The sequence below is a fragment of the Callithrix jacchus genome, chromosome 17 (assembly GCF_049354715.1).
Source record: "Callithrix jacchus isolate 240 chromosome 17, calJac240_pri, whole genome shotgun sequence".
NCBI classification, from domain to species: Eukaryota; Metazoa; Chordata; class Mammalia; order Primates; family Cebidae; genus Callithrix; species Callithrix jacchus.
In genome coordinates, this window is record NC_133518.1 from 50,625,069 (window position 1) to 50,649,370 (window position 24,302).

At 42.0% G+C, this 24,302-nt stretch overlaps 1 non-coding gene across 1 annotated transcript; it reads right to left on the bottom strand.

Moving 5' to 3' along the window:
- Positions 1-3,460: 3,460 nt before the first annotated feature.
- Positions 3,461-3,591, bottom strand: LOC118149063 (small nucleolar RNA SNORA38). Its single transcript, XR_004736229.1, has one exon. It is a non-coding gene; the product is annotated as a small nucleolar RNA SNORA38 (small nucleolar RNA).
- Between the last annotated feature and the right edge of the window lie 20,711 nt (positions 3,592-24,302).

The following is a 24,302-nucleotide window of genomic DNA, read 5'->3' on the forward strand; positions in this document are numbered from 1 at the left end:
GTGCAGCTAAGTTTTTGTATTTTTTTGTAGAGATGGGGTTTTGCGTGTTGCCCAGGCCAGTCTCAAACATCCGGAGTCCAGGCAATCCACCCCGCTTGACCTCCCAAAGTGCTGGGATTACAGTTGTGAGTCACTGTGCCTGGCCTTGAACCAGTCTTTTAATTTCAGTATAATTTTAGCCTCATAGAATTAGTTGGAAAGTAATCCCTCCCTAGATTTTTCAGAAGAATTTGTGTAGTATTGGTATAATTTCTTCCTTACATGTTTGGTAGAATTCACATGTGAAGCCATCTGGATCTGGATATTTATTTGTGGAAAGGTTTTAAACTATACATTCCATTTCTTTAACAGTTATAGGTCTATTTAGGTTATTTATTTCTTCTCGAGTGGCTTTGGTAGTTTTTGTCTTTCAAGGAATTTGTCCATTTCATCTAAGTTGTCAAAGATATTGGCACAAATTGTTCTTGAATTTTCCTTACTATCCTTTTAGTCTTTGTGATATCTCCTCCATTATTTCCTCTTTTTTTTGTTTATTTGACATGGAGTCTTGCTCTGTTGCACAGGTTGGAGTGCAGTGGTGTGATCTCGGCTCACTGCAGCCTCCTCCTCCTGGGTTCAGGTGATTCTCCTGCCTTAGTTTCCTGAGTAGCTGGGATTACAGGTGCACACCACCATGCCCTGCTAATTTTTGTAGAGATGGGCTTTCACCGTGTTGGCCAGGCTGGTCTCGAACCCCTGACTTCAAGTAATCCACCTGCCTTGGCCTCCCAAGGTGCTGGGATTACAGGAGTGGACCACCATGCCCGGCCTTCTCTCTCATTTCTTTTCTTTTCTTTTTTTTATTTTGTGACAGAGTCTCACTCTGTCACACAGACTGGAGTGCAGTGGCACAAGCTTGGCTCACTACAACCTCTGCCTCCTGGGTTTAAGTAATTCTCCTGTCTCAGCCTCCCAAGAGGCTGGGATTACAGGCATGCACCACCACGCCTGGCTAGGTTTTTTTATTTTTAGTAAAGACAGGCTTTCACCATGTTGGCCAGGCTGATCTCAAACTCCTGACTACAGGTGGTCTGCCCGCCTCAGCCTCCCAAAGTGCTGGGATTATAGGCATTAGTCACGGTGCCTGGCCCTCTCTCATTTCTTAAGTTGGTAATTTATGTCTGAATTAGAGTCTTTTAGATGACAAAAATTCAACAGGAAAATAGTACTCCTTTATTCACGTGAGAACATAAACTTGAGTTTGAAGTCTTTACTCTTACACATTGTCATAGAATTGTTTCTTGTATTAAATTAATGTGGCAGGAGGCTCATGAAAAGGTGAAGGGAGAAAGTCAGATGAGGATCTGATTTGAACTCGGTCTCTGTCATTATTAAAGGAGGAAGTAGAGGTGTTGGTTGCATTGGGATTTTTTTGCATTCTGGGTTAGCTTCAGGGGATCAGGGAGTTTTGGTGAGGGTCATTGATGCCTCTGTTCTGGGTCCTTTTTAAATCGTTCTGTTAACCATTCTATTCTTTTTTTTTTTTATTTTTTTATTTTTTTAAAATTTTTATTTGATTATAGGTTTTGGGGTACATGAGCAGAGCATGCGAGACAGTTGCGTAGGTACACACATGGCAGTGTGCTTTGCTTTTCTTCTCCCCTTCACCCACATTTGGCATTTCTCCCCAGGCTATCCCTCCCCACCTCCCCCTCCCACTGGCCCTCCCCTTTTCCCCCCAATAGACCCCAGTGTTTCGTACTCCCCTTTCTGTGTCCATGTGTTCTCATTCTATTCTTTTAGTAGCATGTGACCCTAAGTAATGTCTCCAGGCCTGCTTACTTCCAAGCTCTAGAGATTCTGACAACATCGACCAGCTCAGATCGTATTCTTGGTCAGCTTTTCCAGGAAGTATCTGGGGGCAGTTTGAAATAGTGGGAAAACTGAGAGTTTCGTTTTGCCATTCACTACCTGTGAAGCCAGGGCGAGTTCTGAAATTTCTCTGAACTCTACTTTCCTCATGCGAAAAATGAGGATACTGACACTACTTCACAGTGTTCTGGGGAGGTTTAATGAGATAATAGCACGTAACAGATTTGAGTGAACTGCAAAGTGTGGTTCTTGGACCAGCAGTATTACCAATTACCATCACATGGAAACTTATTAGAAATGCAAATCTTTGTTTGTTTTGTTTTTGAGATAGGTTCTTGTTCTGTTACCTAGGCTAGAGTACAGTGATGAGATCATGACTTACTGCAACCTGGACCTCCTGGGTTCAAGCAATCCTCCCACTTCAGCCTCTCGAGTAGCTGGGATTACACGTGCATACCACGTGTAATCTGGTATGTCTTGCTATGTCATCTGGCTTATTTTTTTATTTTTTATTTTTGAGACAGTCTTGCTCCATTGCCCAGGCTGAAGTGCAGTGACACAATCTCAGCTCACTGCAACCTCTGCCTCCCGGGATCAAGCAATTCTCCTGCATCAGCCTCCCAAGTTGCTGGGACTACACATACCTGCCACCATGCCTGGCTAATTTTTGTATTTTTAGTAGAGATGGGTTTCACCTTTTTGGTCAGGCTGGTCTTGAACTCCTGACCTCAGGTATTCACCCGCCTCAGCCTCCCAAAGTGCTGGGATTAGAGGTGTGAGCCACCGTGCCTGGCCTACTCGGCTTCTTTTTTAATTTTTTTTTGTAGAGAGAAGGTCTCACTATGTTGCCCAGGCTGGTCTTGAACTCTTGGGCTCAAGCAATTATCCTGCTTCAGCCTCTCAAAGTGCTGGGATTATAGGTGTGAGCCACCACACCTGGTTAAAATGCAAATTCTTGAGGTCTACTCTAGACCTACTGAATAATAAATGCTGGGGATGAGAGGCTAGCAATTTATGTTTTGTTTATTTTGTTTTTGTTATTGTTCTGAGACAGGGTTTTATTTTGTTGCTCAGGTTGCAGTGCAGTGGCACAATCATAGCTCACTGGAACCTCAAACTCCTGGGCTCGAGCAATCCTCCCACCTCAACCTTCACAGTAGCTGGAACCACAGGTGCGCACCACCATGCCTGGCTAATTTTGTTTTTTAAATAGAGACGAGGTCTCACTGTGTTGCCAAGGTTGGTCTCAAACTCCCAGGCTCAAGCAATCCTCTCACCTTCCGAAGTGGTGAGATTACAGGCACGAGCCACTGCACCAAGGCAACAATCTTTGTTTTAACAAGCCCTCTCGGTGATTCTGATGGCTGGCCAGGTTTGAGAGCTAGTGGATCAGTATGCTTGTTTTTTGTTTTTGAGAGGGAGTCTTGCTCTGTCATCCAGACTGGAGTGCAGTGGCATGATCGTGGCTCGCTAAAACCTCTGTCTGTCTCCCTGGTTCAGGCAATTCTCGTGCCTCAGCCTCCTAAGTAGCTGGGATTACAGGTGTGTGCTATCATGCCCAGCTAATTTTTGTATTTCTTTTCTTTTCCTTTTTTTTTTCTTTTTTCTTCTATGTGGGATGGTTGATCTTTAGCCTGCGGGGAGCAAGCTGGCCCCAGATTTCTCTCAGTCCACATTTCTTTGCCTCCAATTCTTACATGTCCAAAGACAAGGAACTATAGACATGCCTTTGTAGGAGGGCTAATATCCCATAAGTTAAATAATATAAAATTAACAATACTTAAATACTGATATAAAGTCAATACATCTTATGTTACATGATAAAAGAATAAGAGAGGAAATAAAACAAATGTGCATATATACATAAACATATTCTAACAAAAGAGGGAGGAAATACAGCAATTACAGACCTCGTTTCTGTAACTGGTCATGTGATCTTAGATGGTATTTATAACTATCATCTTCTACCACCTGTCCTGTATTCTCTTTGTTTCCACCAAGCACTTTGGTTGGTCATGATTCTTTACCTAACGTGATAACTAAAAACTAATTCCTGCCAGGCGCGGTGGCTCAAGCCTATAATCCCAGCACTTTGGGAGGCCGAGGTGGGCAGATCACAAAATCAGTTTGAGACGTGCCCGGCCAATATGGTGAAACCCTGTCTCTACTAAAAATACAAAGAAATTAGCCAGCGTGGTGGTGGATGCCTATAATCCCAGCAACTCAGGAGGCTGAGGCAGGAGAATCGCTTGAACCCAAAAGGCAGAGGTTGTGGTGAGCTGAGATCGTGCCACTGCACTCCAGCCTGAGCAAGAGAGCGAGACACCATCTCAAAAAAAGAAAAAAGAAAAAAAAAATACAAAACCCCATGAATTCCTGAAGGCTCTGGGACATTCATTGTCCTGCCTAGATTGGGTTGTCATAGTTCCCCATTGACATTAACCACAGGGAATGGTAATATTAAGAGACACCCCAAGAAATCGCCTGTATTTCAGAAATACTAACCTCCTTACCTCCGTTATAGAGTAGTAGTCCAATTTCTCCTTGGTGGTCTAGATCAATCACTCCAACCAACACCATAACTCTCCTGACTTGGAGGTGCGAGGAGCCCAAAGTGGCTGGGTACCAGTCTTAACTTCCAGTTCGACAGAATCTTCGTTGTGTCTTGTAGTGAAAGCATTCTTCCCTCTGGAAATAAGACCTCTAGGGCAGCAGAGATAAAGCCATGGGAATAGGAAGCAAACATTTTGCTAGCTGGTCATTAGGGGTAATAATGAGTGGTGCCACTCTCATTTCCAGCCCTCGATTCCTGGACCCCTACATGCTGGCAATGGGAGAAACAGTGCCATAGGCTGATTCAGGGGTTTTACAGTCTTTTGGAGAACCTTGCCTCTGTGAAGTTTTATCACCTATCATGCTATAACAGTGTATTCAAAAGCCCATCCTATCATTCTATCAAGCCAGCTACATCAGGATGGTGGAGAACATGGAAAGACCAGTGAATTACAGGAGGATAAGCCCATTGCTGTACTTCTTTGGCTTTGAAGTGTGTTCCTTGGGCAAAAGCAATGCTGTATGGAATACCATGATAGTAGGTAAGATATTCTGTAAGTCTATGGGTGGTAGTTATGGCAGAAGCATTGTGTACAGAGAAGGTAAAAATCCCTACCTAGGTTGGGCACCATGGCTCACACCTGTAATCCCAGCACTTTGGGAGGCTAAACCAGGAGAATCACATGAGGCCAGGAGTTCAAGACCAGCCTGGCCAACATAGCAAAACCCCATCTCTACTAAAAATAAAAAGTTAGCCAGGCATGGTGGTATACGTCTGTAATCCCAGCTACTTGGGAGGTTGAGGCATGAGAATAATTTGAGAAGGCAGACATTGCTGTGAGCCAAGATCGCGCCACCGCATTCCAGCCTGGGTGACAGAGTGAGACTCTGTCTCAAAAAAAAAAATCCATATCTAGAGTAAGTGTCTGTTGAAATAAGAAAAAACACTGCCCCTTTCATGATTGGAAGTTGTCCAATGTAATCAACCTGCCACCAGGTAGCTGACTAATCAACCCTGAGAATGATGCCCTATCAGAGGCTCAGTGTTGGTTTCTGAGGCTGGCAGTTTGAGTACTCAGTCCCAACGAGGCCATAGCCAGGTTGGCCTTGGTGAGTGGAAGTCCGTGTTGCTAAGCCCATGAATAACCTTCATCCCTGCCACCATGGCCATTTTGTTCATGAGCTTATTTGGTTTTTGTAAGCAAACTGCTTCTGGTGGGCCTTAACAGGTGTAGAGAAAAGGCATTTGCCATATCAATAGCTTCATACCAGGTACCAGGAAATATATCGATTTGCTCAAGAAATGAAACCACATCTGATACAGCAGCTGCAATTGGAGTTTTCGCTCAGTTAACCCTTGATAATCCATTGTCATTCTCTAAGATCCATCTGTCTTCTACACAGGACAAACAGGAGAGTTGAATGCAGATGTGGTGAGAATAACTATACCTGCATCTTTCAAGTCCTTGACAGCGGCACTACTATCTGCAGTCGCCTTAGGGATGCAGCATTGCTTCAATTTATTATTTTCTAAGGTAGAGGCAGTTCAAATGGCATCCATTTGGCCTTTCCTACAGTAATAGCTTCACTCCACAGGATGGGGAACTAGTGTGGGGATTCTGCCAGCTGCTAAGTACTATGTCACTAAGCATTCAGAAGCTGGGGAAGTAACCACAGGATGGCTTTAAGGACCCACTGGACCCACTGTGAGTCAGACCTGAGACAAAACTCTATTAATCACCTGACCTCTGGAAGCCCCTACCCTGACCAGAGGGCCACAGTGATGTTTGGGTCTCCTGGAGTCATTGTCAGTCTAAAGCCAGTTTCCAGTGGTCGCTGAAATGTCTGACTATTTCCTTTTCCCCAGTGCAGTTACCCTGGCAAAATGCTATAAGTCCCTTTAGGGGAAGCTGAGAGAAATATTAACAATATACATTTTTGGTAGTGTACCAGGGTCCTTCCTTGAGAGCACCTAGCCTCTCCATTCAAGGGCTTCTGGGTCTTTAAACTGGCTCAAGTCTGGGAATTGATTGGGAGGCCATGATTCTGTTTTTATGATTCAAGTTTGACTTATTGACTTGACTTGGAAGATTTCTGCTTATACAAATTAGGTAAGAATTTAGTAGGCTTCCTACTATTTTAATTCTAAAAACTCCACAATTAACTGGCCAGTATCATAGTCTACACAAGTCAGACCATTCTGTTTTTCTTTTTTTTTGAGACTTGTTGCCCAGTCTGGAGTTCAATGGTGTGATCTTGGCTCACTGCAACCTCTGCTTGCCGGGTTCAAGTGATTCTCCTGCCTCAGCCTCTCAAGTAGCTGGGATTACAAGTGCCCACCACCATGCCTGGCTAATTTTTGTATTTTTAGTAGAGACAGTGTTTCACCATGTTGGCCAGGCTGGTCTCAAACTCCTGATCTCAGGTAATCCGCCCACCTCGGCCTCCCACAATGCTGAGATTACAGGCTTGAGCCAACATGCCTGGCCAAGTCAGACCGTTCTGATTGCTGCTTTGACTCTCTGTCCATTATGGTGACTATGCGCAGCTTGCCTTTGTTAGTTGAGTGCCACCATTTGGCTCCTGATATCCCAGTTACTCCCATTGCATTTAAGTTTCCAACTGAGTGGCTGTGGTTTCTACTGTAAGATCTGGCCTACAGAAATGCCAATCATGGCACTTTCAAGGGGGTTGAAAGCTGGGAGTAATTCCAGCACTTTGGGAGGCCAAGGCAGGAGCATTAATTGAGCCTAGAATTTTGAGACCTGCCTGGGCAATATAGTGAAACTCTGTCTCTACAAAATAAAGAGAAAAATAAATTTAAAAAGAAACAGCAGTTTCACTTAAGAAGATCTTCGATGAGCAGTAAAAATGATTGATGTTATTAAATTACTACTCTTGAATGTCCATGTTTTTGACACTCTGTGAACCAGAATGGGACATATGCACAAAGCACGGCTGTTGCACACTGAAGTATGCAATGGTTGTCTTGGGGGAAAGCACTTACACAATGGAGTTGTGAGCTGAATGAACTAGATGCTTTTTCATGGAACTTATGTTTTACTTGAAAGAATGACTGACAGACTCACTATCGTTATTCAGGGTTGAGTACTGGGCAGACATTTTCTTGAACAAAGTGAGCCTGTCACTTAAAGGAAAATGAGTTGACAATATTTATTGCTAATAATAATATTCAAGCTTTCAGATGAAAATTAGAATTTTGGATGACTTGCATCTACCATTATGAACTTTCCATCTTCCCACTGTCTGAGGACTTCTGATACTGTTGGTGGTGATATTAACAAATATAAGCTTTTCAAATTGGTATTACATAATAAAACGTGTTAACACTTGGAAGATCTGTGTAATTCAGTGAAATATTATTTTCCAAATGACCAAAGGATGATGTTACAAAATCATGTATGGGTAAAAGGTCCATTCAAAGTATAAGATAAACCAACGGCTTTTGAGGTAACGCAACATGGAAAGTTCACTGATAGGATTTCAGATTTCTCATTGCAAAACTAACCGTGAGGAAATAATCACTTGTCCGGTTTAGATGTAATATCAAAGAAGAATATCCACAATTATCTGGAAAAAGCTTTTAAAATACTCCTCTTTTTCTACTACATATCTGTGTGGGGCTGGAGTTCTTTTTTTCGTGTACATAAACCAAAGCAATTTATCTTACAGATTGAATGCAGAAGCAGATGTGAGAATCTAGCTGTCTCCATTTTAAGCTAGACATTAAAGAGATTAGCAAAAATGTAATTTGGGGGAAAAATATAGTTTTTTAAAAAATAAAATTTGTTATTTATGTCAATGTGTAATGGTTTATTTTTCTTCAATGAATTAATAAACATTTTATTTTCTTCAGTTTTTATTTCTAGTACAGTAAATATCAATGGATATAGCCTACATACACAAAACTTTTTAGGATCTCAATATGCTTTAAGAGTACAAAGAGGATGTGCAAAGAGTGGTTGAAATTACTAGAAGTTTATTTCGAGACAGAGTCTTGCTGTGCTGCCCAGGCTAGAGTGCAGTGGAGCAATCTTGACTTACTGCAATCTCCGCCTTTCTGGTTCAAGCAATTCTCTTGCCTCAGCCTCCTGAGTAGCTCGGATTACAGATACATGCCCCCACACCTGGCTATTTTTTATATTTTTTAGTAGAGACAGGATTTTTCCACATTCACCAGGTTGGTCTTGAACTCCTGGGCTCAAGTGATCCTCCTGTCTTGGCCTCCCAAAGTGCTGGGATTACAGGTATGAGTCACCGTGCCTGGCCTATTTCTTGCCCATTCAACAGTCCGAGGTGGAAAGTCACAGACAGCTCTCCCTCACACTGTGATCAGGCACTCAAGCTTCTTCATTGTAGCTTTACCAATTCCTAGAATCTGGAAATCTTCTATCCTCAGTTAGTGGGAAGGGAAAGAGCATGGAAGAAGGCACTTGAAAAGTTTTTATAGGTTAGGCCTGAAAATAGTACCCATTCACTCCCCACATTCTGTTGGCCAGAACTTAGCTATGTGGACATTCTTAATTCAAAGGAAGTTGAAAATACAGTCTAGCTATGAGCCCAGGAAGAAGAGGAAACACATTGGGGTGAGGGGCTCATAGCTTCTGACACGACATCACAGGTTTCTGGTACAAATTTATTTGTTAAATTATTCCATATTTCTCAATCTCTGTCTATAGATCTATTTATAAACTTTCAAAACTTGTTATTTGAAATAGTAATAGACTCATAGAAAGTTGCCATAAATCATTCCATCTTTCCTCAATCTCTATTTATATATTTTTTAAAAACTTGGTATTTGAATTAATAATAGACTCAGAGAGAGTTGCAAAAATAATATGAAAAGTGTCATGTACACTAAACCCAGATTTCCCCCCAAAAGACATCTTATGTAGCCACAGTACAATAACAAACTAGGAAACTGAAATTGGTACATTACTGTTAACTAGACTATGAGTCTTATTTTTTGTGATTTTTTTAGACCTCCATTTGTGTGTGTATGTTTTAATTTTTAAAAACTGTCCTATATGATGTGTTTTAATATTTTCTTTTTTTTTGTAAAGACAGTATCTCACTCTATTGCCCAAGCTGGAGAGCAGTGGCAGAGTCATACTTCACTGCAGCCTCAAAGTTTTGGATTCAAGTGATCTTCCCACTTTAGCTTCCTGAGTAGCTGTGACTACAGGTTCATGTCACTGCCCTTGGTGAATTTATTTTTATTTTTTGTGGAGACTGGGGTCTCACTATGTCACTCAGGGTGGACTTGAACTTCTGGGGTCAAGTAATCTTCCTGCCTCAGCCTCTCAAAATGTGGGGATTACAGATGTGATCCACCATACCCAGCTTGTTTTAGTATTTTGAGGTGCCTCAGATCCATTTTTGAAAGTAAGTAGGCTATAAATTATAAAGAAATTAAAAGTGTCAAATGGGATGTATAATTAATCTTCCTGACATTTCTGTAAATGGGCCGGGCGGGAAGGGACTCGCTTTTGCAAACCTTGAGACTTGTGCAGCCTGATGCTGTAGTAAGAGTGTGGAAATTGGAGACAAGCTTAACTGGGGGTTCAAGTCCAACCTCTACCACCTCCCAGCTGAACAATTTAGGTTGTGCCACTTAACCTTTCTAAGCCCTCTCTACCTATCTGCAGCATAATAAAGTATAGTCTACCCTACAGGCTGCTGTAAGGACAAAATGAAATTATGCATATACGGAACATAGCACAGTGCCTGGCACAACTGTAATTACAATGAGGAACATTAAAGAAGTACAGAGGATGCTGAGGCTTCTCCTAGGCTGTCTGGGAAATTGGCGCAGGAACTGGGATTCTGAAACCCAGCTCCAGAAAAGCAGCGCATTCAGTGAAGATGTAAGGTCCCAATATCTTTGGGCTCGAGACACCCTTTCTAAAGTCAAAATTTCCAAGAGGCCCTTCTCCCTGCCCTCTACCTGTAACTGTTGCCCTCATGGCCTGTGAGTTCATGATTCTGTGGAGTCTGTGATTCCGTGGATTCTGAAATTAAAGGCTGAAAGGAGACTTTAATGTCATTGGGTGGAGATAACTCAATTTATAGTTGAGGAAACTGGGGCTCAGAAAACTGAAGGCTACTGCTGAAATCACAGCAAGCCAGACATCAAGGTCAACAGAATGTAGGCTCCTCCCTGCTGGCCCTGAGCCCTTCCCATGGTACCATGGCCCTTAACTTTTCCTTGGCCTTCCCTCCTTTTCTAAGCCCCACTTCAACACCTGGGTTTTATTTCTTCTTGGTCTGAACTTCTTTGATTTGAGATCTTCTCTCTAACATTCATTCATTCCTTCAAGCAGCCCTTTTCCCACCCATCATCTACAAACCGCCATTTGGTGCCCAGTGCTAGTCTGTCAAATATACTGCTGGTTGTCAGAAGGTCCTAGTGAATGAAGCTTTCATGCTACTTTCAGTATCAAGACTAGTCCCCAAAATCAGAAGGAAGTCACTCCCTCAGTGTTAGTTGAGAATAACTAATGATGTGTCAGCATATTTGTTTAGGGGTTCTGAAGTCCTGTGGGCTTCAGAGTGATTAAAATCAGCCAGATAGTGTATTTACGTTGCTTGGTCTGCATTTGGGGTCTAGTTTAGTAACCTTTATTGATCTACCTAGTCAGCTTGAAAGTCACATTTTTCCCTAGGACACAGTTAAAGGAACCCAGTGACAGGCTCATGTTGATTAATCAAGGAGAAAATAGTCATGCACAGATGGAAGACTGAGCTGTGTCATTTCAGCCCCTGGGTTCATGAGTTTTCTTAAGGACCTTTTAATACCCTATCTTAAGCACTGCTGAAGAAGGATGGAATGTTAAGACTTCCTCAAGACAAATATGTAAAAAATCAAAGCTCTCATCACATTCTTTCCAGGAAGCAGATACTGTAAAATATTAAATCAGCCATTGGCATTGTGTTTCTAAAATAACACGTTTCCTTTTCATGTTATTTCAGTTGTGAAAGAGACAGATGAGACTGATAGTTATTTGGCTAAAAAAATATTTGTGTTGGGTGATGTCCCTACCCTGTCCTTGCACCTAAGAACTTTACTCAACAAATATTTATTAAATGATATTATAGCAGAGTGTAAGATTTCTCAAGCTGTGAGCCACAATATATCAAAGGGTCATGAACTCAAAATATTGGGCTGCAAGCAGCATATAAAAAAATGAAATAGAATAAAATACAATAGAATAGAAAATATCAGTGCAAATTAGTGTAGTAAGAGTCAGTATTGTTAAATGAAACTTTTAATTCAGTTATATATGTGTGTTGTATGTGTGCATATGAGTACTGCATTGTGCTATAAGTTTTTTTTTAAATTATGGGTCAACATAAAACTGTTTGGAAAACACTGAAGTAGCAGTTAAGAGAGCATAGGCATTGGAGTTTGACAGCATGAATTCATTCTGGCTCCATCATTTCCTAGACGAAGGATTATTGGCAGGTTACTTAAGCTGTCTGTGAAATGGGAATTAGGACAGAACGAATGAATGCAGGGTCAACTCATCCACATGGGCTCAATGACTAGGGCCCATAATATTTTTAGGATCTATGAAATGATTTGATTTCCTTTAAAATCAGAAAAAAGTAAACTTTTAGCATTGAAGAAAATGTTTTAATTTTTCTCATATATAAAAATAAAAAATTAATTTTATAGGGTACTCAAACACTTACAATGGTGTCTAGGGCTACTGAAAGTCACAGTGCGAGCATGAACTGACCTAATAGGTAGAGTGACCAACTTGTCCCAGTTTTCATTGGAAAGTCCAGCATCCCGAAATCCCTGCTCAGTCCCAGGCAAACCAGGATGATTAGTCACCCTACTAATAAGGTTATTATGAGGATGAAATTAGATGATTGTTGACAAAATTAAGAGATTGCTTTGCACATCAGCGTTCAATACATGCATTAATATGTGTCAGACACTGTGCCAGCCTTTGAGAATTTTAGGATGAATACGGCACGGGGTGACCTCGAAATGCAGTGGAGGATAATGGTTGAGAGTGTGAACTCAGGACCCAGACAAACCTGGTTCAAAGCCCAGTTCTACTACTTACTAGCTTTGTGATTTGGGGCATGTTATCCAACCTTGCTGTGCCTCAAATTCCTTATGTATATGATGACTATGGTTACAATTGTACCCACTTCACTGGAAAAGTGTAGATTTCAATGAGTTGGTGCTTTTAACATTAGAACATGTCTAGCATATGGTAAGCAGTCAGTAAATATTAGCTACTTAGGTATCTACCAGTTAGAGTCCTATTTTCATCAGCTTGGACTGCTATAACAAAATATAGACTGAGTGGCTTAAACACCAGAAATTTATTTCTCTCGGTTCTGGAGACGAAGTCCAGGACCAAGGTCTGGAGGGTTCAGTTTGTGGTGAGGGCTCTTCTTCTGGTTTGCAGATAGTGGCCTTCTCATTGCGTCCTCACCTACCTCACCTGAATGGAGAGAGAGAGGAAGCATCCTCTCTGTGTCTCTTCTTATAAGGGCACTAATCCCATCATGGGGGCCCTACTCTTAATGACCACATCAAACCCTGATTTCCTTACAAAGCCCCATCTCCAAATAGTACCACATTGGGGTTTAGGGCTTCAGAATATTGGGGGTATAGTTCAGCTCATAGCAGGTTCCTTCAGGGTAGCCCTCTGTAGGTAACATAAACCCTAAAAGCATGTTTATAAAGAAAAATGTCTAAAGGTATTTGGTTTGATTTGCTCAGCCATTCAAAAACTCGAGCTCTGTCCTGGTGAGCTGGCTCAAGCCTGTAATCCCAGCACTTTGGGAGGCTGAGGCAGGTGGATTATCTGAGGTTAGGAGTTCAAGATCAACCTGGCTAACATGGTGAAACCCTGTTTCTTTCTTTCTTTCCTTCTTTCTTTCTTTCTTCTTTCTTTCTCTTTCTTCTTTCTTTTTATCTCTTTCTTTTCTTTCTTTCTTTTTCTCTTTTTTCTTTCTCCTTCCTTCCTTCTTTCCTTCCTTCCTTCCTTCCTTCCTTCCTTCCTTCCTTCCTTCCTTCCTTCCTTCCTTCCTTTTCTTTCTTTCTTCTCTGTCTCTCTTTTTCTTTCTTTCTAGATGGAGTTTCACTCTTGTTGCCCAGGCTGGAGTGCAGTGGTGCAATTTTGGCTCACTGCAACCTCTGCCTCCCAGGTTCAAGCGATTCTCCTACTTCAGCCTCCCAAGTAGCTGCGATTACAGACATGAGTCCCCTTGTGAGCTAATTTTGTATTTTCAGTAGAGATGGGGTTTTGCCATGTTTGCCAGGATGGTTTTGAAGCCTTGATCTCAGGTGTTCCACCCTTCTTGGCCTCCCAAAGTGCTGGGATTACAGGCATGTGCCACTGTGCCTGGCTGGTGAAACCCCATTTCTATTAAGAATACGAAAAATTAGTAGGACATGGTGACAGGTGCCTATAATCCTGGCTACTTGGGAGGCTGAGGCAGGAGAATTGCTTGAACCCAGGAGGTGGAGGTTACAGTGAGCCAAGATCGTGCCACTGCACTCCAGCCTGGGTGAGAGAGTAAGACTCTGTCTCAAAAAAAAAAAAAAAAAAAAAAAAAGAACAGAACTCAGGTATTTCCTATCCTTCCTTCTGCTCTGCTCCCCTTGGCATATCTATCTCCTCATGGTCACAAGATGGTTGCCACAGCCCAACTATCATACTACTACGTCCAGAGCAGGAGGCAAGGGATGTAGTATCCAAAAGTGTCCTCTTTAATAAGACATTTCTCAAGGTATATTTCTTTTTTTAAAAAATGAAATATTTCCCAGAAGCTTCTCAGCAGATTTCTCTGTACATCCTGATGACCAGAATTGAGTCATGTGCTTAGCCTTATCATTCGCTGGCAGAGGACAACGAGATTTCCATGACAGGTTTAGACTAGTCATGATTCCTCCAAATAATATTAGTTTTCTGTTAGCAAGGAAGAAGAGGGAATGGGTAGGTTTCTGACAGTATCGGCCACCGAGATGCTCACAGATTACCTGGGAAGCCAGACAAACACTAACAGGTAGTAAAGCATGCCAAGGTTGGCACTACTGGTGGAAACAAAGATTAATGGGGCAGAGGCCAGGTAGGATGGCTCACTCCTGGGAGGCTGAGGCAGGAGGATCGCTTGAGGCCAGGAGTTTGAGGCTGCAGTGAGCTATGATCATGCCACTGCACTCCAGCCTGGTGACAGAGTGAGACCCTTTCTCTTAAACAAAATTTATTTTTATACTAAACAAGCACACATATGCTGTATGGTAAGGTACGAGTCAAGATTTGCAGGACTAAGGAAGATGGAACAGAAGACTTCAAAGAGATTATGAGTCTGTGGGGGGCTCCTCTGGGCTACGAGCCTAGTTGCCCAGGATCTACTAAAGGACACTTACTGTCCACTATAATTAGGGCTGGGCTTTGTGGGTGGAAAAGTTGAAAAGCTCTGGAGCAAGTAAACTAGGGCACCAGGAAAATAATTCCTGGGCCCGTATTGGCCTGTCAGTGCCTGAGACCCCTTTGAACTAAAAATCTTCTTTACTGGAAAGTGACCTTCTGAGGGGATTTCACAAATAACATCTTTTTTTTTTTTTTTTTTTGAGGTGGAGTTTCTCTCTGTTGCCCAGGCTGGAGTGTAGTGACATGATCTCAGCTCATTGCAACCACCGCCTCCCGGGTTCAAGTGATTCTTCTGCCTCAGCCTCATGAGTAGCTGGGACTACAGGTGCCCACCACCACACGTGGCTTATTTTTAGTAGAGATGGGATTTCACCATATTGGCCAGGCTTGTCTAGAACTCCTGACCTTGTGATCCGCCTGCCTCAGCCTCCCAAAGTGCTGGGATTACAGGCATGAGCCACCACGCCCAGCTGAATATCATTGATTTGTAACTTAGTAGGAGTTTATCAAAACACACTATCCTAGATTGTTCTACTGTCAACTTGGTTAAACTGGGAACTACATTTTCAGAATCCTCTTTCTTCTTTTTTTTGAGACACAGTCTCGATCTTGTTGCCCAGGATGGAGTGCAATGCTGCAATCTCAGCTCACTGCAACCTCTGCTTCCCAGGTTCAATCTCAGCTCACTGCAACCTCTGCTTCCCAGGTTCAAGTGATTCTTCTGCTTTAGCCTTCTGAGTAGCTGGGACTACAGGCATGCTGCCACACCCAGCTAATTTTTGTATATATATATATATATATATATATATTTTTTTTTTGAGATGGAGTTTTGCTCTTGTTACCCAGGCTGGAGTGCAATGGCGCGATCTCAGCTCACCGCAACCTCCGCCTCCTGGGTTCAGGCAATTCTCCTGCCTCAGCCTCCTGAGTAGCTGGGATTACAAGCACATGCCACCATGCCCAGCTAATTTTTGTATTTTTAATAGAGACGGGGTTTCTCCATGTTGGTTAGACTGGTCTCGAACTCCTGACCTCAGATGATCCACCTGCCTCTGCCTCCCAAAATGCTGGGATTACAGGCATGAGCTACCGTGCCTGGCCCATAATCTTCTTACATGGTCTCAGATTAGAGTTGGCTAAAAGAGTAATTTGCACAAAATTTGGGAGGTGGAGAAGAAGCAGCCACTCCTCTCAGAAGGTCATTGTGGTTAGGTGCAGTGGCAGATGTGGAAGTGCCCAGTGGGTTCCAACTCGTCCTTGCCCTCCACGCTCTGTGACCAGCTTTCCTATCAAGTGCTGGCCCTGATGTCCAGCAGCAGCCCCAGCCTTATCATCTGATGCTTGGTGTGGACCCACAGCCAATACAGGCAGGTGCTTTTTGTAGACTTCTCTATCTGCTTCTTGAATTTGACAGTGGGATCTACTTCTCAAACCCAGATTAATGACTCTCTGATCTCGCTTATTTAAAGCCTTCACTTCCCAGCTCCTCCCATCATGGTGTAAGGTCTAATTGCAAATCCCTTATCCCAGAGCTTTGTCGTTTTTTTTTTTTGTTTTGTTTTTGTTTTTGATGGAGTTTCATTCTTATTGCCCAGGCTGGTGTTGAGTGGCATGATCTTGGCTCACTGCAACCTCCACCTGCCAGGTTCAAGTGATTCTCCTCCCTCAGCCTTCTGAATTGCTGGGATTACAGGTGTTCACCACCATGCCTAGCCAGTTTTTTGATTTTTAGTAGAGACAGGGTTTCACCATGTTAGCCAGGCTGGTCTTGAACTCCTGACCTCAGGCGATCCGCCCATCTCAACCTCCCAAAGTGCTGGGATTATAGGCATGAGCCACTGCACCTGCCCCCTTATCCCAGAGCTCTTTGTAGTTTTGCTTCTCTGAACTTGGATTGATAGACATAATTTCCTTCTGATGCTTCATTCAGCTCAGAGAAAAGAGAAGATTTGATAGAAAATAAAAAGAGGTAATTTTAAAGCTGTGGCAATGTTTGAGAAGGTGAGCCTGGCTAGGACATGGCAGTTAGAAGTTGTAAGCCCAGAGAGCAGTGGGGACCAACAGGTGGTGGCCACATAGAAAGGGCTTGGAGAATCGAGAGAATAAAGGAAAAATGGCGTCTGCTTCCTGCCTCCGCCGGGACCTGCCTCTGAGGACAGCTCTCTCATTCTCTTCTCACTGCCAAGATGGTTTGTTGAACAATGGCATGTCACAGTTGATGCTTTCAGCCCCAAGAGAGAAACAGAATCACAGAAAAAGTACAAAGGCAGGAGCAGTGGAAAATAGAACACGAAGCAAGAAGAAAATCACACAATGGATTTATTAATCTAGACAGGACTTTAGAGAATTTCTCTGTGACATGACTTTATAGAACCACATCTTGTTTTATTGTCTTCCTATTTGGGACCATAGAAGAAACAGTCATAATAAATCTCTCTCTCTCTCTCTCTCTCTCTTTTTGTTACACACGATTACTGAGAATGTTGCCTATTCCATTGTGCATGATCCTATACATAAGAGTCACGTACAAATTGTCCTTTCAGAGCTCAAAGGTGGGAAGAAATGAGTCTTCCAACATTTTGGAACACAGTCATTTATAAGGCAAAAACAAGTATGACATCACTTTCATTTTCTTCTCTGCCCTAGCTGCCAGGAAACCTAGAGATATATTTTCTGTTCAGAGGAAGGAATATTCTTTAGCTCCAGCTGATATGATCATTCTGTACTCGATTCTTTTGAGAGTCTGTAACATCCTTGGACAAATCTCTTTGTGGCTGCCTAAGGCAACTTTGTCTTCAATGAATTAGCCAAAGGTTCTGCCACTTGCCTTCCCTTTTTGTTTTAGAGACACCCTAGAGAGGAAATGTTTTATTTCTGATACTCAACATCATTCCTTTTCATTTCACCCAAGAAACCGAAAAGGTTTTTGACCAAGAAGATAAATAAGAAGGCGGAGGCCACATTTCCAATTTGAACACAAATGAAATTATGCTTGCACATGGGCACAAAAAATGAGATTATTTTTGTTATGAGATATAACTAAGACATGGATCACCTTCAGGATTGCTCGTTTGTGTTGAGCTGTTAGAAAAAGCTCTGTAGTTTGCTTCCAAACAGTCAATAAAGAGTTTTCAGAGTCATAGGATGAATTTTCTTATAGGTTGCCATAGAGACTATGGGCTAGTTCTATTGGATTCCTCAGCTTTTTTATTTTTAGGTGATGGTCCAGTTACTCAAAAAAAAAAAAAAAGTATAAAAACAGCTTTTCAATAGAATCCTATATGAGTGATTTTATTCTTTTACCAATTTTTTGAAAACGTAGTTATATTGTTTGTAATCAAAATGAAATTTATAAAGCAAACATGACAGGAAACTGAATTACCATTTGTAAGGCTGAAGTCCATAAATTTAATCCTAACAGTTCTCTCCTCAGGCTACAGAAAAGTGGATTAAAACCAACGTGGAGAATTTAATCTGAAGCCCCGAAGAATTCAAACTGGTTCCAGATACTCTGAACACAATGTCAAGAATTCACTCTTGACTTTCTTAGAGAAACAAAAGACCTAGGTAACACCGCCCAGTTATCTGCCAGTAAAACGGCAAGAAACGTGTAGTAACTATGTAAACATATGATAGCACACCCAAATACCTGCCCCAACACACGCTATGCACACCACAAGCATACACATGCAGTATAAGTGCCATGAAAACGAGGACTTCTTCTGTTTTGTGGTATCACCAGAGTCTAGAAACTGTCTCGCAGTAGTAGGTACTTAAATATATGTTGAAGAAATGATTAGAACACAAAAGGCATACAAAGATACCAGTACAGAAGAACATACCACCTCTAACAAGGGCATGTTTCCTCAAATGCTTTGCATTGTAAGAACACATAGAATAGGCCAGGCACAGTGGCTCACACCTGTAATACTCAGGAGGCTGAGGCAGGAGGATCGATTGAATGTGAGAAGTGGAGGTTGCAGTGAGCCGAGATTTCACCACTGCACTCCAGCCTGGGCACCAAGAGCAAGACTCCATCTTGGCTCACTGCATCCTCTGCCTCCCAGGTTCAAGCGATTCTCCTGCCTCAGCCTCCTGAGTAGGTGGAATTACAGGTGCCCACCGCCATACCTGGCTAATTTTTTGTATTTTTAGTAGAGATGGGGGTTCACCATGTTGGCCAGGCTGGTCTCGAACTCCTGACTTCAGGTGATCCACCCACCTCAGCCTCCCAAAGTACTGGGATTACAGGCATGAGGTACCATGCCCAGCCAGAAAAAATTTTTTTAATCTAGAAAGAAGATGATAGACATAGAAGAGGGCAAAGATAACCTTTGATGGCTTTGAAGTACAGAGTCTAACAAATAAAACTAGAAAAATATATTTTCTATATCTAGAGCTATAATGCAAAACAGGTGCCCCAAAAAGAAACAAGAGAATTTTCAGGCAGATAGAACATAGCATATGTTGGCCAGGCTGGTCTTGAATTCCTGACCTTAAGTGATCCGCCTGCCTCAGCCTCCCAAAGAACTGAGATGACAGGTGTGAGCCACTTTGCCTATAAATCTTGATAAAGTAAATATATTAAGCCTATACAGCTTGATAAAGCAAAAATGATGTGAGCAAAAAACAAGAGTGAAAGAGAAGGGAAAAGGAAAGAAATATACTTATGTCAATAATTACATGTCTTGTAGTATACAGACAATTGATACAATGTAAAACTGAAACATGCACTTAAAAGAATATATAACATTCCAACCTCCTTGCACCAAAATCTCACAAATCACCACTGAAGAACTACTCACATAACCAAATACCACCTGTTCTCCAATAACTATGGAAATAAAAAATTTAAAAAAGACCCAAAACATTCTTAACAGTTTTCATTTTTTTAAAAAACCTATAGGAACAGAGTAATCCTAAAACAATGAATATTTCCTAGGGTGAAAAAAATTAGTATTAAAAGTCTAATATTTATTTGAATTTAATTTCATTTTTTTCTTGTGTTAAATTCAAGTAAAATTAAACTAAAAACTCAGTTTTCTTAAAAGGCAGCATAAGTTTCTCATGATGGCTCACCTCCATAATCTCAGAATTTTGGGAGGCTGAGGTGAGAGGATTGCTTGAGCCCAGGACTTCAAGACCAGCCTGGGCAACATAGTGAGACTCTTTCTTTATTTAAGAATTAAGGCTTGAGAAAATACTGAACACCTGTTAATTAAAAAAAAAAAAAAAGATTAAGGCCAGGTGTAGTGGCTCGAACCTGTAAGCCGAGCACTTTGTGGGCTGAAATGGGTGGATCCTTTAGATGCAGGAGTTTGAGACCAGCCTGGTGTGGTGGTGTGCACCTGCAGTCCCTACTCGAGAGTTTGAGAAGGGCAAACTGATTGAGCTAGGGAGGTCAAGGCTGCAGTGAGCTGTAATTCCACTGCTGCACTCCAGCCTGAGTGACAGAGCAAGACCCTGTTTCAGAAAAACAAAAACAAAACCAATAACTCAGCTTGTATAGAACGAGCCTAATCTTTTTTTTGAGATGGAATTTCGCTCTTATTGCCCAGGCTGGAGTGCAATGGTGCAATCTCGGCTCACTGCAACCTCCACCTCCTGGGTTCAAGCGATTCTCCTGCCTCAGCCTCCCGAGTAGCTGGGATTACAGGTATGTACCACTATGCCCAGCTAATTTTGTAATTTTTTTAGTAGAGATGGGGTTTCTCCATGTTGATCAGGCTGGTCTCAAACTCCTGACCTCAGGTGAGCTGCCCGCCTCGGCCTCCCAAAGTGCTGGGATTACAGGTGTGAGCCACCGTGCCTGGCCTGAGCCTAATCTTTTATACAATTACAAGAAAATTAGGAAATAAAGATAGATACAATATTATTATCTGACTTACAGACCTTATTTAAATTCCTTTAGTTGTTCAAAATGTGTCCTTTATAACAAAAGAAAACAATTTTCTGGTCCAGGATACAATCCAGGTTCATGGGTTGCATTTAGTTGTCGTGTCTTTTTAGTTTTCTTTAATCTGCACAGTTCCTCACTCTTTCCTTGTCTTTTATCAGCTTGATGCTTTTTGGGATGTATAGGCCAACGATTTTGTGGACTGTCCCTCCATTTGAGCTCGTCTGATGTTTTCTCAGGAGTAGATTTGGAATACGCATTTTTGGTAGAAATGTCATAGGAGTGATATTTTTCCTCAGCGCATCATCAGACCTGGCCTGTGGTGATGCTGCAGGAGGAGCAGGGCAATAAATACCCTGACCTCACTCTCCTACATTTCTCATTCTCCTGCTGCTGCTCCCTATTGCTGGAATACACTGGCGTTCAGCGGGAATGCCATTCACATCGTCCAGGTACAGAGTAGCTCCTGAAGCCAAGTGCTCAATCCATGAGGTTTCAGGAGTAACTCAGGAGCTGCTTTATAGTGGAGAATAATTGACAACAGTGGTGGACATAGCCTTTCTCAAATATTCTAGGACTGTTATTCTTCTGCTGTGGCATGCCAAGGGTTCTATGTATTACCTTCATCTGCAAAAGACACTTCTGCTTATTGAGTGTGCTGGTCATCAGTGCAGTGTCAGGCAGCTGGCTCTGCACCTCAGCTTGCTACAGATACCTTTTTGCTACACACCCTGCTCAGAATTTGCAGCCTCTCCATGCGTCCATGCTGTTACACACACACACACACACACACACACACACACACACACAATTAGGGGAGAAAGGAAAATTCTTTCCTTCAAACCTCTTTTTTTTTTTGTTTCTTGTCCAGGCTGGACTGCAATGGCATGATCTTGGCTCACCGCAACCTCTGCCTCCCAGGTTCAAGCCACTCTCCTGCCTCAGCCTCCTGAGTAGCTGGGATCACAGGCATGCACCACCATGCCTGGCTAATTTTGTATTTTTAGTAGAGACAGGGTTTCTCCATGTTGGACAGGCTGGTCTCGAACTCCCGACTTCAGGTGATCCGCTCACCTTGGCCTCCCAAAGTGCTGGGATTACAGGTGTGAACCACTGTTCCCGGCCAGAAGATTATTTCTTATAGAAGAAAGCCAACTAAAAAATGCAGACGAAATGATGGAATTTCAAAGTCACCATTTGGCAACCATAATAGTAACAACCGACTTGGGCAGGAGTTGCCAGTTGATGCTAAAACAAAAACTCATGGGGAAGAAAGTTTGAGGAATAACATTTACTAAAAACAGACTAAAAGTATTTTTCCACAGGATACTTATTAATTACAAATGAAAAACAATAACTCTATAGTGGAGAAGCTTGGCACACGCCACCTTAAACCAGTAAACAAAATTAGTATCACCAGTAGTGGGACATGTTGATATCACGTGCCTCCTGGTGAGTATTATGGTATATGAACCAAAAGTGTGCAACTTGAATCTAACCTGAGGAAATATCAGAGCTCAAGTTGAGGACATTTTATAAAATAACTGCTCTGTTGGATGGGTTGAATTGTGAATTGTGACTCCCAAAAAAGATATGTTGAAGCTCCAATCCCCAGTATGTGAGAACATGACCTGATTTGGAAATAAGAGTTTTTGCAGATGTAATTGATTAAGATGGGATCCTACTGGAGGAGAATTGGCCTTTAATCCAATATGACATGTATCCTTATTAGAAGAGAAGAAAAGACACAGAGACACAGACACACAAAGGGAGAACATCAATCACAGCTCACTGAAACCTCAAACTCCTGAGCTTAAGGAATCCTCCCATTTCAGCCGCCCAAGTAGCTAGGATTACAGGTGTGCATCACCACGCCTGGCTAATTTTCTCACTTTAAATTTTGTGTAGAGTTGGGGGGTTTCTCTATGATGCCCACACAACATTATTGGGCCATTCAGAGTTTCAATCTCTTCCTGGTTCAATCTTGCGAGGTTATGTGTTTCCAGGAATGTATCCATTCCTTCCTGGGTTTCTAGTTTGTGTGCATAGGGTGTTCACAGTAGTCTGAGGGTTTGTGCATTGCTGTGCAGTTGGTGTAATGTCCCCTTTGTCATTTCCAATAGTGTGTAGTTGGATCCTCTCTCTTTTTTCATTAGTCTATCAATCTTATTTATTCTTTCAAAGAACCAAGTCCTGGATTTGTTGATCTTTTGGATGGTTTTTCACATCTTAGTTTCATTCAGTTCAGCTCTGATTTTGGTTATTTTTTGTCTTCTGCTAACTTTGGGGTTGGTTTGCTCTTGTTTTTCTAGTTCCTCTAGGTGTGATGTTAGGTGGTTAATTTGAGATCTTTCTAACTTCTCGATGTGGGCATTTAGTGCTATAAGCTTTCCTCTTAATCCTGCTTTAACTGTGTTCCAGAGATTTTGGTATGCTGTATTGTTGTTCTCATTAGTTTCAAGAATGTCTTGATTTCTGCTTTAATTTCATTGTTTATACAAAAATCATTCAGGAGCAGGTGAATTTCCGTGTAATTGTATTCTTTGGAATTGTCTTCTTAGTATTAATTTCTATTTTTATTGTGCCATGGTCTGACAGTGTGGTTGGTATGATTTTGGTTTATTTGAATTTGCTGAGACTTGTTTTAAGGCTGGTTCTGTGGTTGATTTTAGAGTATGTGCCATGTGCAGATGAGAATGTATATTCTGTGGTTTTTGGGTGGAGAGTTCTGTAGATGTCTGTTAGGTTCATTTGGTTGTGTTGAGTTCGGGTCCCAAACGTCTTTACCAGTTTTCTGCCTTGATGATCTGTCTAATACTGTCGGTGGGGGTGTTGAAGTCTCTCACTGTTATTGTGTGGTTATCTAAATTTCTTCTTAGGTCTCTAAGAACTTATGAATCTGGGTGCTCCTGTGTTGGGTGCATATATATTTAGGATAGTTAGGTTTTCTCGTTGAATTGAAACCTTTACTATTATATAACATCATATAAGGGTAACAAATTCCCTTAGCATTTGTCTGTCTGAAAAGGATCTTATTTTTCCTTCACTTATGAAGCTCAAGCTCAGTTGGTTGACTATGAAATTCCTGGTTGGAATTTCTTTTCTTTCTCTCTCTCTCTCTCTTTTTTTTTTTTTTGAGATGGAGTCTTATTCTGTCACTCAGGCTGCAGTGTAATGTTGATATCTTGGCTCACAGCAACCTCGGCCTCCCAGGTTCAAGTGATTCTCCTGCCTCAGCCTCACAAGTAGCTGGGATTACAGGTGCCCGCCATCACGCCCCACTAATTTTTGTATTTTTAGTAGAGATGGGGTTTCACCATGTTGGTCAGGCTGGTCTCAAACTCCTGACCTCATGCATCCACCTGCCTTGGTCTAAAAGTGCTGGGATTACAGGTGTGAGCCACTGTGCCCAGCTGGAATTTCTTTCCCTTTTTTTTTAAAGAATGCTGAATATAGACCCCCAATCTTTTCTGGCTTGTATGGTTTCTGCTGAAAGGCCTGCTATTAGCCTAATGGTGTTTCCTTTGTAGGTGACCTGCTGTTTCTTTCCAGCTGCCTTTAAAACTTTTTCTTTCATT